This window comes from Chiloscyllium punctatum, chromosome 42 (genome assembly GCF_047496795.1).
Source record: "Chiloscyllium punctatum isolate Juve2018m chromosome 42, sChiPun1.3, whole genome shotgun sequence".
NCBI classification, from domain to species: Eukaryota; Metazoa; Chordata; class Chondrichthyes; order Orectolobiformes; family Hemiscylliidae; genus Chiloscyllium; species Chiloscyllium punctatum.
The window spans coordinates 16,864,188-16,882,508 of NC_092780.1; the positions used below are offsets into that span (position 1 = coordinate 16,864,188).

Sequence of the window (18,321 nt, forward strand, 5' to 3'; positions counted from 1 at the left end):
TGGCCCTGGAGAACAAGGCAATGGAAGTAAATATCTAAATACAGCTTAAATATTGTGAGAGTCTCTGACTCAACTGCCCTTTGAGGCAGTGAGTTCCAGACTCCCAACACCGTCTGAGTGAAAAATATTCTCTCCACTCTCCTCTTAGCCTTCCTCCGTAAATCCATGTGCACTGGTTATTGACCCCTCTACGAATGGAAGAAGGCAGAATCCCTACAGTGGGGAAAGTACGAAGATGAACTGCAAGCATTGGTGTGGGTGGTCACCATTTTGAAATGACGTCAGCTTCGGACACAAAAAAAAAGGCAAGTTGACATTTAGACACATCGTCACAACACAGCCCTTAACACTGGCTTAATCCTTTTGATTCAAATGTATTCATGAGATGCGAGAGTTGCCACCTACATGAGCATTTATTGTCCTTCTATCCCGTTATGAGACACCAATAAATAAAATATGCATCTGTGGGGGTGAAACATTGAGGCTGACACTTAACATGCCATGCCTGAAAGGTTGGGACAGGGTGGCTGGTTAGACACACACTCAGGAAGCACAAGAGAAAGATCTTTGAAGCTGGGAAAAGACGGTCGTCATATTCTGGTTCGATTTATGTGTCATGATTCGTGGTAACTCTCAGGAAAGATAAAGCTTGTAACAAAGAATTTCTGAGTCAGGTGAAGTTGCAACCTCTGGTGACAAAGAGGAGATCACACCCTCAAGGATCGTGGAATGCAGCCAAATTTCCCCTCAGCAGCTATAAGTTTGAAGATTAGAGGTAGCTCTGACTGAATCCCGAGTGTTTTGGAAGAGTTTTGTCACGGGTAAACTGGGCGATGACATGGAGACTCTCACAGCAACGGGAGATCCGTCCCGAGGGCAGGAGCACTTTCAGACTCTCGCTAACTAGTCAGAATGTGGGATCAGTGCCAGTCACGGTGCCAACTCTTCAACACAGCTGGGAGAAGGACTAGTGCCAGGGGGAACGTGCAAAAGAAATGTAAAAGAAAAGTAAATAAAACTGGGAAAGAAATTGAAGAACTGGGATATTGGAGAATGAGGTATAGTGGGAGTGTCCAGAAATGGAGCCTGATGGAGCTGGTATTCACAGAGACACAGAGGGCCTGTGTGCGATTGCCCCAATTTCTGATAATTAGATTTTCTGCAAGCTTCTATTCATGCTTTTACAATTAAACAATTAAAGCATTAACTTCAGCCATATGTACATCAAGGAATTAATATTTACAACATTTAAAGAAATGGAGCGACTCAAAACTTATTAGAGGCAATGAACAATCCTGTCAGGAAAAGAAAGGGAATGGCATTCCAGCATTTTGGACCATTTTAGACAAATCCACCTGACAGGAAACTGACACAATTAGATCAACCGTGCATTGCCTGACTTTATTTCCCGTTGATTTCAGGTTGGATTAAGATCACAATGGTTATTTGTTAGGGTGAAACTGAGTGTCGATAAGTGTGACACGTTAGTTGATCATTACTGGGGCACGTTGCACTGTCAAGCTCAGACTGATTTCATTCCACAGTGCAGTCAACACACAACCTGGGCTTGATTTTTTAACTTCCCCATTCAGGACATGTTGATGGATTTGGGATAGGGGTTGGGTACAGGCTATCTGTCCACATGGGGGAACTAGCAATTCCATCTTGATGACGAGGATAACACAATGAAAGGAGGTTGATTGAGATTGTCTCTCAGTCTTCAGTTTCTTGCAGGCAGTAGGGGCCTGTTTCACTTCCTGTGAGGCAGCAGCACCCAGCAATAAGTAGGAATATCCAACAGATGCCTCAGGCAGGATTCGAGACCTGTCTAGAAAACTACACAGTGGAAATGCTTCCAGAGACAGTCCAGCCCATTTTGAAAGACACACTGACTTTCACTTACCCTCCACTGTGGGCTGTTTAAGTGGAGAGCTCCTTTAAACCCTGTCCCCCACATGTCCTTAATTAGATGGTGAGGCAACCATTACCATCACCCTTGTCCATTCATTGACCATCCCAGCGAAAATTCTATTGAGTGACTGACCCCCAACACAATGTGGGTTTCTAGCCTATGTAGAAGCTGAGAGTGGGATTCAAGAGGGCATTGGGAAAGTCCAGCCCCTGAAAGAGATTAGACATGGAAAGATAGAATGGCAGATGTAAAAGATGAACTTTTTTAATGCTCTTCCTGCAATTGCAAAGCATTTCTAGTGATTGTATACATGCAAACGAGAGTCATTTAAACGAGGAATTAGCATCAATCAGTATCACCCAGCAATCCACGGGGGTGGGACAGGAAAGTCATGTAGCTGTCCTGCAAGAAAATCGAGTGAAGGAAAGCTCTGCATCAGAGACCAAATTGACCACTGGGAGAACTTACCCTGTGACTGATGTGGTGACTTATCGGAGATGGATTCCCAGAAGATCACCTTATTCTAAATGGTGATACTCTTTTAAATGATACCGTTTTGAAATGCTTAATTTTCTGATTCTGATCTTGATGGTCTACCACACACATTGAACAGCAAATCCTGGATCCTGGAATCCTGATTTACTCCCCTCCCACCCAGCACCATGACACTGTGGTCAAATGTCTATTGTTGAGTTGTAAAACATTGAAAAATACAGTTTTCTGACTCAATATCTCTTTACTTGTTTCACTCAAGCTGTCCTGGCACTTTGCCACCTCATAATGAGCTGTTTCTCACATTTTACTAAAAACAAAAGACACTGTCTGGGAACTTGTAAGCAAATAAACTCTGCTAATTATAGTACAGTGTGCAAAAACACTCACTCTCTTCAAATTTTCTGTTCATTTCCAATCTACTGACATATTATTTTAACTATTGCCCTAGCAACGAAACATGTCAGGCTCCCCTCCCCCACACAATTCTATCTGCATGAGTCATGAGACTAAAAACAAAAGTGCACAGCAGTATCTGGAAACATGTTATCAGCCCAGTATAAAGTGCCAGTACCATCCCATCGAACTTTCTGATTGTCTATGGCCATTGATACTTTCAAAGTTTATACACTTTTCTAAAACCTCAACTAAAATTGTCCAACTCTGAGCTGCAGATTGCTTTTTTTGAGTGAATAGTCCATGGTGCTGTTTGCTTGACCCTTTATCTGAATTAAAAAATAAATGATCTTCCTTATGCTCAATTCTCTCCATGGTCTCATCCCTTACTAAACTCTTACAGTCTTATCCCCGTGCACTACGCTGGCTATGTTCACAGTCTGCCTTCACTACCTTTCTGGCCAGAATGAAGCATTAGTTGAGCACATAGACACCTCTGTGCAAAGAAGACCACACAAGAATGGAACTTAACTTTGGCTTTGCTCTAATCAACCACACCCAGGAGCAATTTCTCCTAAAGATCCGTGAGAGTTAAAATTTCCACATTAGAAAATAAAGTCCCTACTTTTTGGAAGTACCAGATGAAGGCACTCAAGGTTTGTTGCAACGTCTGAGAACTCTGTGACCTCCGTTCACTAATTTCGGGATATGAGCAGGACTCTCTGGACAAAATACGCTGCAGCCTGTAAACTGCTTTTGCTAATCTCTCTGCGGCATTAGCAAGATGTTAGACTAATATTTCAGTTTGTACTGAGTACACTTCATGGAAGTAAAAAAAGAAGAGAGGAAAAACTGATCTCTTTAACTCCCTACCTGAGTGTTAAAGCAATGGGATCAGAATGTAAGAAGTTGCCACACGTTAAGGAGAGTGGGAGGTACTTGTAGTTTAGTTTCTATTATAATGGGCAAGTCGGACTCAATGAATCTATTATTTTGCACATTCTGTACCTAACTGCTGAATAGACGAGCACTGCTCTTTGCTTTTCAGTATTCAGATATTGAATTGTTGAAACAGGCGCACTTGGACAGTGTAGCGATATAGATAGTTGATCTCTCAGTGGTATGGCAACACACCATTCAACAGCAGAAAATCCCACCCAGTAAGACAGCTGCAAGCTGATCAAAAGTGCATCTGAAGTGATGGGAATTCATGTGCCTCAGCCGACAGACCACAAGAATGTTCAACATGCTTGAACATAAAGCAGTGTTTCCCTCATGTATTGATACCTTTATCTCAGTTTTGTTTTTGCACCAGATTCTTAGCCCTTCACCGTGTTTAATCCTGCAGGTTGTCTGACAGATCCACTTTGGAATCCATGGACTGCTGTCAAAATACAGGCCTGTGATTTATTGAAGAGGAGGAATGCACAGAGCTGGACCCGTGGGTGTGGACTGTCTGAGAGAACAGCCCATTTCTGCAATCACAGCCTCAGAGATGTTTAAAAACTCACCCACAGCAGTAAATCAAGATTTTATGAAAAGCAAGATGGGGGCAAAATAGTTCTGTGGAGAGAAATAAACCGAAAATGCTCAACAGAAAACAGCCAAAATGCACAGAAAATGTTCTGAAAGAGGAGGTTAGGAAGGTTGAAGGTCACTGATGAAGGGTCAAAAAAAATCTGTGTTCTTTCTGAGGTGCTCCCTTGCTTGCTGTGCATTCTCCTAACTGATTTCTCAATTTCTGGGTGGCACAGTGGTACAGTGGTTAGCACTGCTGCCTCACAGTGCCAGAGACCTGGGTTCAATTCCCGCCTTAGGCGACAGACTGTGTGGAGTTTGCATGTTGTCTGCGTGGGTTTCCTCCGGGTGCTCCGGTTTTCTCCCATAGTCCAAAGATGTGCAGGTCAAGTGAATTGGCCATTCTAAATTGCCTGTAGTGTTAGGTAAGGGGTAAATGTAGGGGTATGGGTGGGTTGCGCTTCGGCGGATCGGTGTGGACTTGTTGGGCCAAAGGGCCTGTTTCCACACTGTAAGTAATCTAAACATCAATGTTTTTAAAAATAATTCAAATATTTTCCACATTCTCGCCCATAAGAACTACTAGGTGACCAAAATCTGTGTGTTGTTTGGAAAAGAATAGGTCCTGAAAATCATAAAAGGACTACGGGTTGAAAATATGGTGTTTTTCAAAAAAAGTAACGATTTCTTTGAAGCAGTCTAGAGCCACAAACCAAGGAAACCACTGAAACATTTTCTGTGCCTGGCAGTTTAGGAGTGCAGATTTCTGCCTTATGATACCTCACCCATTTAATTAATGTGCGTCTTGAATAGTGCTGTGGTTAACTCATCATCAGTCAAAGCTTTAGCACAGGGGAGTGACATTACTCCTTTTGATGGAAAAGCATAGATATTCCATGTTTTTCTCCATAGAGAATAATCCGATGGCAAAATGTTGTGGTAGGAAAGCGTGGTGCAGATTTTTGACCTTTCTTCTGGTGTGTTCTGTATGTTGAGGACAGGGAATGAATTCAGGTGAAGGGGACTGCGGGAAACCAGTTCAATATCACTTCCATCAATGAACATAAATGCAAGGTCAATAGTGTGTTCGTGTTGCAGGAGAGCAATTATTACCTCAAGCTTATCCTTAACCCTCTCGACTTGGATGAAGCTTAATGCCAGCTGGTAAAGGCAAAAATCTACACCACACTTTTCAAAACCCAAACAACTTTCCAAATTTTGTCAGCTCATTAATAATGGTAGCTATTTTCCCAACTCATTACCCAAAGGGCAATTTCATTTTTCAAGTTATGCAGATAGGTCTTGATCACTGAATTCTATTTTTTGGGAGGAGGGCCTTCATTAAATGGACGAAAGGGCTGATGCTATTAAAAATAAAGCACATGATTTGAAGTGATCTACAGGATGCTGGGGCATAGTGGTTATGGCTCTTTCTTGTTATTTGTAGGTAAACGTTGCTGGGAAAGCTAGTTTGGGTTGCCTGCCCAATTTCCTGAGAGAAGGCGGCAGTGAGACCCCTCTTGAACTGCTGCAGTCTGTGTGATTTAGGTACAGCCACAGAGCTATGAGGGAGGGAAATACAGGATTCCAGTTTAGGTTATGTTACTGAATTTGTAATCCAGAGATCTGGATTGATGATTCAGAGACGAGCAACTAAATATTAATCTACACGTGCAGTGGCTTGGAGGGTGAGGGCTTATAACACCCATATTGGAGCCATTTGTTTATATGGTCGGAGGATGTGAGTGCCACTGGCTGGGCCAGCATTTATTGCCCAACCCTACTTGCCCTTGAGAAGGTGCTGGTGAACCCATCACTCATCTGCTTCCATTACAACTTTACCAGGTGGCGTGAATGGTTTGGGAGGTTTCCCTGTTCAGGCTGGTAGCAGGCAAGGGAGTGAGGGGGCACGGGTAGTATGTGGGGAGAACAGGGACTCAATTGAGGGCTTCCTATCAGATGCTACTCATTTCATCCTCCATGGCCTTCCAGACCCCAAGTGTCACAGACTTACTGGGACCCATCAGCTTGTCACTCAGAAATGGCAACTTGCTTCCCAAGACTAGTACCTTCAATGACCACCCTGGGCTCTGACAGTGCTGAAGAGCTGCTGATCTTGTGCCTGTAGTGTGAACAAATCCACTGCCACTGTACTCCCAGACAGTCAGCCATTAAATGACCAGGGGCAGCTATTTTCCCCCTGGGCAGATTTGACTTTCCCCATGATTTCTCAACCAAGGGTCAGGAGCCACAATGCCCGATAAGATCCAGTCCACAGTTAAAGTCCCACCATGTCACTCGGTCAATTTAAATTTGATTTATTAAATAAATCCACAGTAAAGTTCGGTAATGGTAAGATCTAAGCTACCATATTGTCATAAAAGCCCAGCTTGTCTCCCAATGTCCCTTAAGGAAGGAAATCTGCCATCTTTTACTCCCCAGCAACAGCCATGTGATTGAATCCTAATTGTCCTCTGAAATGCCCCAGCAAGTCCTTCTGCTGCAGCCAATCCTATGGAAACACTGCCATCAAAACTGACCGCAGCAGTTCACCACCACTTCCTCAAGTGGCAATTGAGAGTGGGTTACAAATGTTGAATACACGGAGAAAAATATTCTTTCAACGGGGTAAAGGGTAAAGTCACCATAGTCTTGCCAGACCATAAGGCTGCTCTCTCTTGAGTGAGAGAGTTGATTGATAGTGGTTTAACCCAAGGAGAGAGGTTGACAAGGAGAGATCGTCATGGTAGCCACATCTGCTGCAGGAATTGACCACACGCTGTTAAGGTCACTCTGCATTAGCAACCAGCCATCTAGCCAGATAACTGTCCCCTGTTAGAAATCACTTGGTTAGTGTGTTTGATAAGTTAAGGCTGATGGACTTGATTAAAAATGAGGCACAAGCCATTGGGAGTGGGAGTGTGCTGGCAGCATGGAAAGTTCCAACTTTACAGTACATACTGTATAACATAATGCTATTGGCTTGGCTTCACTGGAACTGGGTCCAGTTTCTGTCATTCGGGAGACATCTGAAGCAGCTGATAAGGCAAGAGCTATAGTGGTTCCATTCATCAGCTGACATTTCCATCTCACTAATGTCAGCTTTGAAATCTTCATTCCAGGCCAGTACTGGATCCATCTGACTTACAAACCCTTTGAATAACGAGAACTGAGATTCCAATTTGGAGTCACTTTTCATCTCCTAGGCAGGAAAACGGCCGAGCAATCAGGCTGAACCCACGCAGGAGTGAGAGGCTCCATTAATACTACCTGGTCAGGCCTTGTTGGCATCCCATATGTGAACATCCCTGAATGTTCACAATCGTCCCTGTCTCAAAATAAGGGGGTGTAGGGGCTGAATGAGATGAAAGTTGGTCAGAGGACGGGGAAGAAGTGAGGATGCGAGAGGTGAAAGCTTTCCATCGAGGCCTAGAAGTGCACACCTCCTCATCATCTATTACATGCCCCACAAAAACAAACGGTAAAATATTCACAATACTGCTTGTTTTCAGAATCTGGCTCCTATTGCCATTACATTTGACCTGGCTGGGAAATTGCCATTATCCCCCAGCTCAGGCCTCTGGTAAAAATAGATGATAAGTTGCATTGATGTAACTGGAGCCTGATCTACATACTTAAAAGTTCCCCACTGGCTTAGGTTGTGGAGGATCCTTTGCATTTGCAATTTACCGCTAATCAACTCTGATCAGGAACCCCACAAATTAAATCCACCATCCCATGCACTGCCAATGTTTTCCTGGGTGACAAGCTTCCCTATTGTCCCTACTGAGGGCTGGCAGTTGAGTTGGCTGATTATCACCAGGCTTAGATAATGGCGTTTGTGTCAGTTCAGTTCCTGTTCTGGCAGAGGTTTGGACGTGCATCCTTAACTCTGCTGTGCTTGATACCCAATGGCTGGATTAGTGGTGCTGGAAGAGCACAGCAGTTCACGCAGCATCCAACGAGCAGTGAAATCGACGTTTCGGGCAAAAGCCCTTCATCAGGAATAAAGGCAGTGAGCCTGAAGCATGGAGAGATAAGCTAGAGGAGGGTGGGGGTGGGGAGAGAGTAGCACAGAGTACAATGGGTGAGTGGGGGAGGAGATGAAGGTGATAGGTCAAGGAGGAGAGGGTGAGTGGATAGGTGGAAAAGGAGATAGGCAGGTTCGACAAGTCCGGACCAGTCAAGGAGAGTGTGCTGAGCTGGAAGTTTGAAACTAGGATGAGGTGGGGGAAGGGGAAATAAGGAAGCTATTGAAGTCCACATTGATGCCCTGGGGTTGTAGTGTTCCGAGGCGGAAGATGAGACGTTCTTCCTCCAGGCGTCTGGTGGTGAGGGAGCGGCGGTGAAGGAGGCCCAGGACCTCCATGTCCTCGGCAGAGTGGGAGGGGGAGTTGAAATGTTGGGCCACGGGGCGGTATGGTTGATTGGTGCGGGTGTCTCGGAGATGTTCCCTAAAGCGCTCTGCTAAGAGGCGCCCAGTCTCCCCAATGTAGAGGAGACCACATCGGGAGCAACGGATACAATAAATGATATTAGTGGATGTGCAGGTAAAACTTTGATGGATGTGGAAGGCTCCTTTAGGGCTTCGGATAGAGGTGAGGGAGGAGGTGTGGGCACAGGTTTTACAGTTCCTGCGGTGGCAGGGGAAAGTGCCAGAATGGGAGGGTGGGTCGTAGGGGGGTGTGGACCTGACCAGGTAGTCGCGGAGGGAATGGTCTTTGCGGAAGGCAGAAAGGGGTGGGGAGGGAAATATATCCCTGGTGGTGGGGTCTTTTTGGAGGTGGCGGAAATGTCGGCGGATGATTTGGTTTATGCGAAGGTTGGTAGGGTGGAAGGTGAGCACCGGGGCGTTATGTCCTTGTTACGGTTGGAGGGGTGGGGTCTGAGGGTGGAGGTGTGGGATGTGGACGAGATGCGTTGGAGGGCATCTTTAACCACGTGGGAAGGGAAATTGCGGTCTCTAAAGAAGGAGGCCATCTGGTGTGTTCTATTGTGGAACTGGTCCTCCTGGGAGCAGGTACGGCGGAGGCGGAGAAATTGGGAATACGGGATGGCATTTTTGCAAGAGATAGGGTGGGAAGAGGTGTAATCCAGGTAGCTGTGGGAGTCGGTGGGTTTGTAAAAAATGTCAGTGTCAAGTCGGTGTCAAGATACCCAATGGTACTCTCCCAATGCTAAACAACCAATTGTCGTTCTCCTGTGGAGAAAGAGGCTGAGGGAGTCTGGCTAACTACATACCTGTTATTTCTGAAAAGATTTGTCAGTCTCTATCAAAGAAATTCCGATTGTAAAGAAAATGTTCAGAAATTTTGTTTTCCAACAGAAATATCCATCATTAGTTTTTCATTGCTGAAGGAAATGAGTTATTCCACAGATTCCAGATCAGGTGAGTTGAGTAACTTTTGGACAACTGCATGACATAATGAAGTGCAATGTTACATCATGTGCTCATTGCACTGAAAACGTGACTGAAGACAAGTGCAATGTTTCATCATTTGCTCATCTTGTCTTCAGTCACGTTCTCAGTGCAATGAACTCAGTGTGGTGTGTTCAGTCAGTCAATTGTGTTAATATAATGTACAGTAACATCAGTAACTATAATATTGCAATAAGCTGTAATATTATAGCAATGTATGTACTTAGTGCTGTTTATAAACTTAAAGATAACTATCTCTACAACAACACAATCTTTGTGCTTTATGTTGTGCAATCAATTGTAAAGGCAGCACTCAGACTATATCATATTTACAGTGGATTTTGACGCAAGAAATCATATCAACTAACCCATCTCCTTTAGTTTGGAGCTAAGGTTTCCAATCCTACAGGAACTTTTTCTTTTCTTTATTTGTTTTGTGGGATGTGGGCATTGCTGGCTGGCCAGCATTTATTGCCCGTTCCTGTGAGTTGCTTTCTAGAACTGCTGCAGTCCACCTGCTGTGGGTTGACCCATAATGCCATTAGGAAGGGAATTGCAGGATTTTGACTCAGCGACAGTGAAGGTACGGCGATATATTTTCAAGACAGGATAGTGAGTGGTTTGGAGGGGAACTTAAAAATGGTGAACAGAACATCAATCTCCGAGACACGGCATGTGAGAAAAATCATTCAAAGAAAATTAATCAAAGAAAAAAGTGTTTTAATTTTCTTTGAGTGATTTTAATTATTGGTTGGAAAGATATTGAAGATAGGGAGAAAGGGATGTTTTGCTAAAAGCCAATTGTTTGACAAAAAGTCCCTTCACATTGGTGGTGGGAAAGCCGTGTGTCCAGGAAATGGATCAATGATGTGAGTTTTGGGAGGTTGAGGGACGTTGTGAAATGAAATCTCCCAGAAATAGACTCAGCAGTGTTGACAACTCCACCAAAAGTCAGGATGGTAAGTGTTAATGCTGCCTTGCAGGTGGTTGAAGGAAGCCAGTCTTGCAGTTGACTAAATGAATTTGAGTGAGTCTCAGTTCTTCTCCTTTAAAGGATACGCTTCTGCATGAGAAAAGATGGGAACACATTTGTCCAAATTACCAGTAAAAATTCCCCAAATCTTATGTGATAAAAATTGAATTTTTCTTAATCTGTTACTGTAAAGCAATCTCTCTGTCATGATAGTTATGATCACACAATCACATAGTTACACCATAGAAGAAGACCATTCAGCCCTCTGTGTCTGTGCTGGGTTTCTAAATAAACCAATTCACTCTGGTGCTATTCTCTTGCTTCTCTCCATGACCCTGCACAATTGCTCTTTTCACAGAATAATTCAATTCTCTCTTCCTTGCTTCAATTGATCTCTTCATCAAACGTCTTATTAGAGCTGAGCTATCAAAAGCTGGGTTCTGTAAGAATTATTTTCTCTTATAGTCCTTAGCTAAAAGAGCAAATTCATCATCAAGATGAAAAGGAACAAGAGAGAAGGTAAGATAAATAAAGAAGTTTGGTTGAATCATTCTAAACTGTGGTTTTAGGTGTCTTTCGACTGTGTGAGCAACGTAAGAGATACTACAAAGAATTTTAAGTTGTGTGCTGTGGAAAAGAATAGTTTACAGTTGGAAACAGAAATAGTTTTTAACTTGATGTAGATGCGTCTAGGACAATGTGCTTGTAAGTGATGCACCTGGAGCTAGAGCAACATGAGAGGGAGGTTTGGAGAAGAACATCAACCACATGAATCAGAATTAGAGTTCCTACAGTGTGGAAACAGGCCCTTCGGTCCACCCCTCCAAAGAGTATCCCACCCAGACCCATTACCCTACATTTCCCCTGACTAATGCACCTAACCTATACATTCCTGAGCAATGTGGACAATTTAGCATGGCCAATTCACCTAACCTACACATCTTTGGACCATGGGAAGAAACCCACACAGACACAGGGAGAATGTATGATTCCACACAGAGAGTTGCCCGAGACTGGAATCAAACACAGGTCCCTGGAGCTGTAAGGCAGCAGTGCTAACCACTGAGCCACTATGGCACCTGCATGAGAGGGCAAGAAAGTTGTAATTAAGAAATGGTCAACACGGTGGCTCGGTGCTGCAGGAGAATTCCTGATGAATGGCTTTTGCCTGAAATGCTGATTCTCCTGCTCCTCAGATGCTGCCTGACCTGCTGTGCTTTTCCAGCACCATACTCTCGACCCCGTGCTAAAATTGCCTACAGTGTCCTGGGGTGTGCAGGCAAGGTGGATTAGTGGTTACAGGGATAGGATGGTTCTGGGTGGGATGCTCTTCAGAGGGTTGGTATGGACTAGATGGGCCAAATCAAGATGAGAGTGGTGCTGGAAAAGCACAGCAGGTCAGGCAGCATCCGAGGATCAGGAAAATCGAGGTTTCAGGCAGGAGCCCTTAATCAGGAATCAGGTGTGGACTTGATGGGCCCAATGGCCTGCTTCCACACTGTGGGGATTCTATGATCTGTGGGTTGTCTGGATTGGCCACACTAAATTGCCCCTAGTGTCCAGGGATATGCAGGTTAGGTGGATTAACCATGAGGAATGTAGGGTTGCTGGGATAGGGCAACACATTGTAGGGATTCTATGAATGAAGGTTTGTGGAGAGGAACTGCATTGCAGGCAGTTCTGAGCTGTCTAATTTCCACAATGGTTTGTGCTAAAGATGATGTAGAAGTTTTAAATGACGTCTGAGGGAAATACTGGAAATATATTTGCCTTCTTAATGGCAGTGAAAAATGGATTGCCGCTGTGTACTCGCTATCTGAAAATATTCAATTATTGCCTTCAAATGCATTTGTTTGAGATAAATTAAGCTGGAGTAACACAACATACAAGGTCGCATGGCATCATCAGAAGTTACTTTCAGAGAAAGAACAAACTTAACCACCGTCCCTCAAAGGCCCCTAAACATACAAATTAATTTTGGGCTCTTCACTGCAAGGATATATTTAATTGTTTATAAATAAAATAGTGGCTGACTTCTACAGCTATGCAATTTGTTGACCAAGTGCATCAAAACTAACTTCAACATTATGGCACAATGCTGTTTGTTTGTCGTTTTTAACTTTCTTTTCTTAAGCACTGCCACAGCGAATCCTTTAATATGTCCCTTTAAGGGAATATCCATGGTATTTTCTTGGCAGCTGAATTAGGCCCATAAACCAAACAGTCTCGCTCACAGCATGGAAAAAATTACTGCTGTTGCATCCCCTGGGCCTCTTTGATAGTCTGATGGAAATAGAACATGCAGCCGGCTAACAGAGGATGTGTATTTTTCTTTAAAGCTAAGGTACAGTGCTGGAAACAGTGAAAAGATTTGGCAGAAGAGAGCACCGCTCTGTTTGTCTAAGAGGTGACTGTCGGCAGAATTAGTCACAAGGAAAACTTTACACACCTTTTCCCACGAACAATGAAAATCAATTTATGGTGCACAACATTTAATGACGTTTCATCAACTGGTTTGTACTCCAAATGCATGACAACTTGGTTTGGTTGAGAAGGCTTTTTTTTTGTTCTCCTCTTTTTATAAAAATACTGACTCTTCCTTTGTGCATGAACCTATAAAGTGAATGTGAGTAGCTCCATGAGCATGATGGAGAGCACAGTCAATTCTAAAATAAAACAAAGAGCTGTGGATGCTGGAAATCTGAAAGAGAAACAGAAATTACTAGTGAAACTCAGCAGGTCTGGCGAAATCTGGGAAGGAGGGTTACTGGATTCAAAACATCAACTCTGCTCTCTCTCAACAAATGTTGGCAGACCTGCTGAGTTTCTCTAGTAATTACAGTCAGTTCTGTCATCATATGTACAAGCTTTTTAGCAATGGGCCACTGAACAGTGGTGAACATTTGACAACAGTGTGAGTACCTTCAGAGTTACTTGAATACTTAATAGGGCGTTGCAGCACAAGGTAGCAATTATAATTGAGCAATGAACTCCTTCAATTGATCCCACTTCTCAGATTAATCTGAAAGACTTTCATAAACCATTCATTCTTGCCTTTTGCTTTTTTTATTTAAATCTGAATGTCAAAAATTAGATTTAAGCTACAATTAGCATTGAAATACTGAATGAACTTGTGTGCTACTTTAACACAATAGGGTTAAGTGTGGCTTTGGCTGATTTTCTTCTCATTGACTTGAAAGGAAATTAGGAAAGATGTATAACAGATGACTGAATCAATATCGAAATCTTTTATGCTTACACCCAAAGTCAAATTACTTGCATTACAATTTCATGACCAATATATTCTAACCAAGGAATGAGAAGGCAGAGTCCAGGTAAATTGTTTAATAAAATTTGAATATTCCCTGGACTCTTTGGTAACAACATTGAAAATAAATTGCGTTTGACTTTTTTTTTGTGTTGAAGTAAATCTGAAAATGCAAATGCAAAGTTGGTGAGTTCACCAGGATGTGATTTTCAGTCTGGGACTGCTGAGCTCAGAAGGGAGAAATCCCTGTGAAGTATCTGCATCATGAAGTGCTGGCATCTAGCATTTATTAATTTCTCTGAAGTGGTGCATTTGAAATTAATCTTGTCAATAGTGACTTGATCAGCTTAATTGATTAAAAACCCCTGAGTAATTGCACTCATAATTTTGATGCAGGAGCATTGCAGTAAAAATCCATCAAGGCCACTGATTTCTTTCAAGGGGAAGTTGGGGAAAAAAAAGACATAAGCTCTCCAAAATGTTTGTGTTTTAAACAGGAGAGGATTACAAGGACCCGTGTTTACAGTGGAACAGAAGTTCTGAATGTAGGGTGGAGTTTTCCTTTCCACAGGGATGGCAAGGGAGGTGACAAAAAGAAGAAATAAGAGTGCACCTTGGCTCTAGGCAGACCCTCCTTGCCACCTCTGCAATTGGGTTGAAGGTGGGAAGGTCCCTGCATCCCCTTCTTGACCCACCACCAATTAAAGCCTACCAATAGTCAATTAATGGCCACACTGGGGCTTCAACACATCACCATTTCTCAACTGGGGAAACCACGGTAACTTTCCTGCCAGATTGAGTGAGGACTCCATTTGCTCCGTTCTTTGGCCACCACACCTTAGCCCTTATCGTTGTTATTTCTTTTCATCCTCTTCCTCTCCTCCCCACAATTACCCCACCCGTGCCTATGCCTACACACAAAGTCTAAAACACCAACTTGCCTACTCTCACTACTGGATCTCCCAAGGAGTAGCCCAGCCAGTGGTCCTTAAGACCCAGAGGCAGCTGGCCTCTGCTTGGCAAATATCATCCAGCAACTTGAGATGCTAGTGTCCAAGTCGGCTAGAGACATTGAAACTCCCCGACTTCCTCCTACTGGCTTTTGAACATGCTGTTGGTGCACAACAGGGTGAGATTTCTTGATGATAGAGGGTGGTATGTTGGTTACCACACACTTACAAAAGTCTGAAAATTATACCTTTACCTTTAAAGCAATAAATAAAGATATTCAGCGCTATTATAAAATCAGCGCTATTACGTTGATGTGAATACAAGGGAAGGCAACTGGGCAATGAAAAGATTTTTAATCCTTTAAGCAATGTTATAGATCTGAGTTATTACTGATGGCGCCCATTTATGAATACTTACATCAAAGGAGTAGTAAATGACAAAAAGAGCAAGCACTGCCAAAGTTGGGCTCATACATACAAAAGAAAACTTGCATTTAGCTGTACCTTTCACCATAGGATATTCAAAACAGTTTCCCACCACTGAAATCGTTTGAAGTGGAGTTTCAATGTAGGAAATATGACAGCCAAAGTGTGCAGAGCAAGCTCCCATAAACCGTAAATAAAGGTAAAGGCACAGTGGTCCCAGAGGACCATACATTTGCTCTTTCAGTAGATAGGGAGAGATGAAATAGGAAGGGTTTAGAGATATACAGGCCAAATGCTGGCAAATGGGACTAAATTTATTTAGGATATTTGGTCGGCATGGACAAGTTGGACCGAAGGGTCTGTTTCCGTGCTGTACTGCTCTATGACTCTATGGCTGGTGGCGAATTTAACTTGATGATCACCTTGCTTCAGGCAAGGGGTGAGGTTGAGATGGTGGGACCTTGATGGTAACCTCAGAAGGTCATAGTGGCCAGATCATCCATTTTTGTGATATATCAGGGAGAAGAATTAAGCAGAACACCAAAGACAACCTTTCTGTTCTTCTTTGAAACCGTATTCATAGATATTTTTTGCTCAGTTGAGTGGACAAAAGGTCCCTTTATATACCAAAATTACAAAGCATGATTTCAGAATCTGGAACCAACTTCATGATTGCTCGTTGGTTAATGTAAAGCCTTGTGTAGGATGGTAACACATGGATTCAAGAGATCCTACATTTGGTCTTCAGTGCTTGTTTGATGAGCTACTCTTACCTAGGAGCCACTGGAACTCCTACAATTAAGTAACACAGGGAGGCAGTGAGGTTTGCAGATGCTGGAGATCAGAGTTGAGAGTGTATTGCTGGAAAAGCACAGCAGGTCAAGCAGCATCCAAAGAGCAGGAATATCGACATTTTGGGCCGGAGCCCTTCATTATTCCTGATAAAGGGCTCCGAACCGAAACATCAATTTTCCTGCTCCTTGGATGCTACCTGGCCTGCTGTGCTTTTCCAGCAACACACTCGCAACTCTGATCTCCAGCATCTGCAGACCTCACTGTCGCCCTGTGTTAGTTAATTGTAGTTAATTGTTAGTTAATTGTTAGTTAATTTTCCAACATCACACTCTCAACAGAGTGAAGGCATAGGGGAGACAGTAGGCATGATTTCTGTTCCTGGATTAGTGGTGCTGGAAGAGCACAGCAGTTCAGGCAGCATCCAAGGAGCTTCGAAATCGACGTTTCAGGCAAAAGCCCTTCTTGCTGTATAAGACCATAAGACATGGGAGTGGAAGTAAGGCCATTCGGCCCATTAAGTCCACTCTGCCATTTAATCATGGCATTTCAACTCCACTTACCAGCATTCTCCTCACAGCCCTTAATTCCTTGTGACATCAAGAATTTGTCAATCTCGGCCTTAAAGCCATTTAGCGTCCCGGCCTCCACTGCACTCCGCGGCAATGAATTCTACAGGCCCACCACTCTCTGGCTGAAGAAAGGTCTCTGCATTTCTGTTCTGAATTTACCCCCTCTAATTCTAAGGCTGTGCCCACGGGTCCTAGTCTCCTCGCCTAATGGAAACAATTTCTTAGCGTCCACCCTTTCCAAGCCATGTATTATCTTGTAAGTTTCTATTAGATCTCCCCTTAGCCTTCTAAACTCCAATGAATACAGTCCCAGGATCCTCAGCCGTTCCTCATATGTTAGACCTCCCATTCCAGAGATCATCCGTGTGAATCTCAGCTGGACACGCTCCAGTGCCAGTATGTCCCTCCTGAGGTGTGGGGCCCAAAACTGGACATAGTACTCCAAATGGGGCTTAACCAGAGCTTTATAAAGGCTCAGTAGCACATCGCTGCTTTTATATTCCAACCCTCTTGAGATAAATGACAACATTGCACTCGCTTTCTTAATCATGGATTCAACCTGCATGTTTACCTTTAGAGAATCCTCGACTAGCACTCCCAGATCCCTTTGCACTTTGGCTTTATGAATTTTCGCACCGTTTAGAAAGTAGTCCATGCTTGTATTCTTTTTTCCAAAGTGCAAGACCTCACATTTGCTCACGTTGAATTTAATCAGCCATTTCCTGGACCACTCTCCCAAACTGTCTAGATCCTTCTGCAGCCTCCCCACTTCCTCAGTACTGCCTTCCTGTCCACCTATCTTCGTATCATCGGCAAACTTCACGAGAATGCCCCCAGTCCCTTCATCTCGATCATTAATATTTAACGTGAACAGCTGCGACTCCAACACTGAACCCTATGGGACACTGCTTGTCACCGGCTGCCATTCCGAAAAAGAACTTTTTATCCCAACTCTCTGCCTTCTGTCAGACAGCCAATCCTCAATCCATGCCAGAAGCTCACCTCGAACCCATGGGCCCTCACCTTACTCAGCAGCCTCCCGTGTGGCACTTTATCAAAGGCCTTTTGGAAGTCTAGATAGACCACATCCACTGGGTTTCTCTGGTCTAACCTACTCGTCACCTCTTCAAAGAATTCTAACAGGTTTGCCAAGCACAACCTCCCCTTACTAAATCCATGTTGACTTGTTCTAATCTGACCCTGCTCTTCCAAGAATTTAGAAACCTCATCCTTAACGATGGATTCTAGAATTTTACCAACAACTGAGGTTAGGCTAATTGGCCTATAATTTTCCATCTTTTGTCTTGATCCTTTCTTGAACAAGGGGGTTACAACAGCGATCTTCCAATCATCCGGGACTTTCCCTGATTCCAGTGACTTTTGAAAGATCTCAACCAATGCCTCCACTATTTCCTCAGCCACCTCCCTCAGAACTCTAGGATGTAGCCCATCGGGGCCAGGAGATTTGTCAATTTTAAGACCTTTTAGCTTTTCTAGCACTATCTCTTTTGTAATGGCAACCATACTCAACTCAGCCCCCTGACTCCCTTTAATTGTTGGGATATTACTCATGTCTTCCACTGTGAAAACTGACGCAAAGTAC

General features: G+C 43.6%; 1 protein-coding gene across 1 annotated transcript in view; it reads right to left on the bottom strand.

The window, feature by feature from the left end:
• The window catches only part of cavin1b (caveolae associated protein 1b), a 58,299-nt gene that overhangs the window by 14,822 nt on the left and 25,156 nt on the right, over nucleotides 1-18,321 (bottom strand). The window lies entirely within an intron of this gene.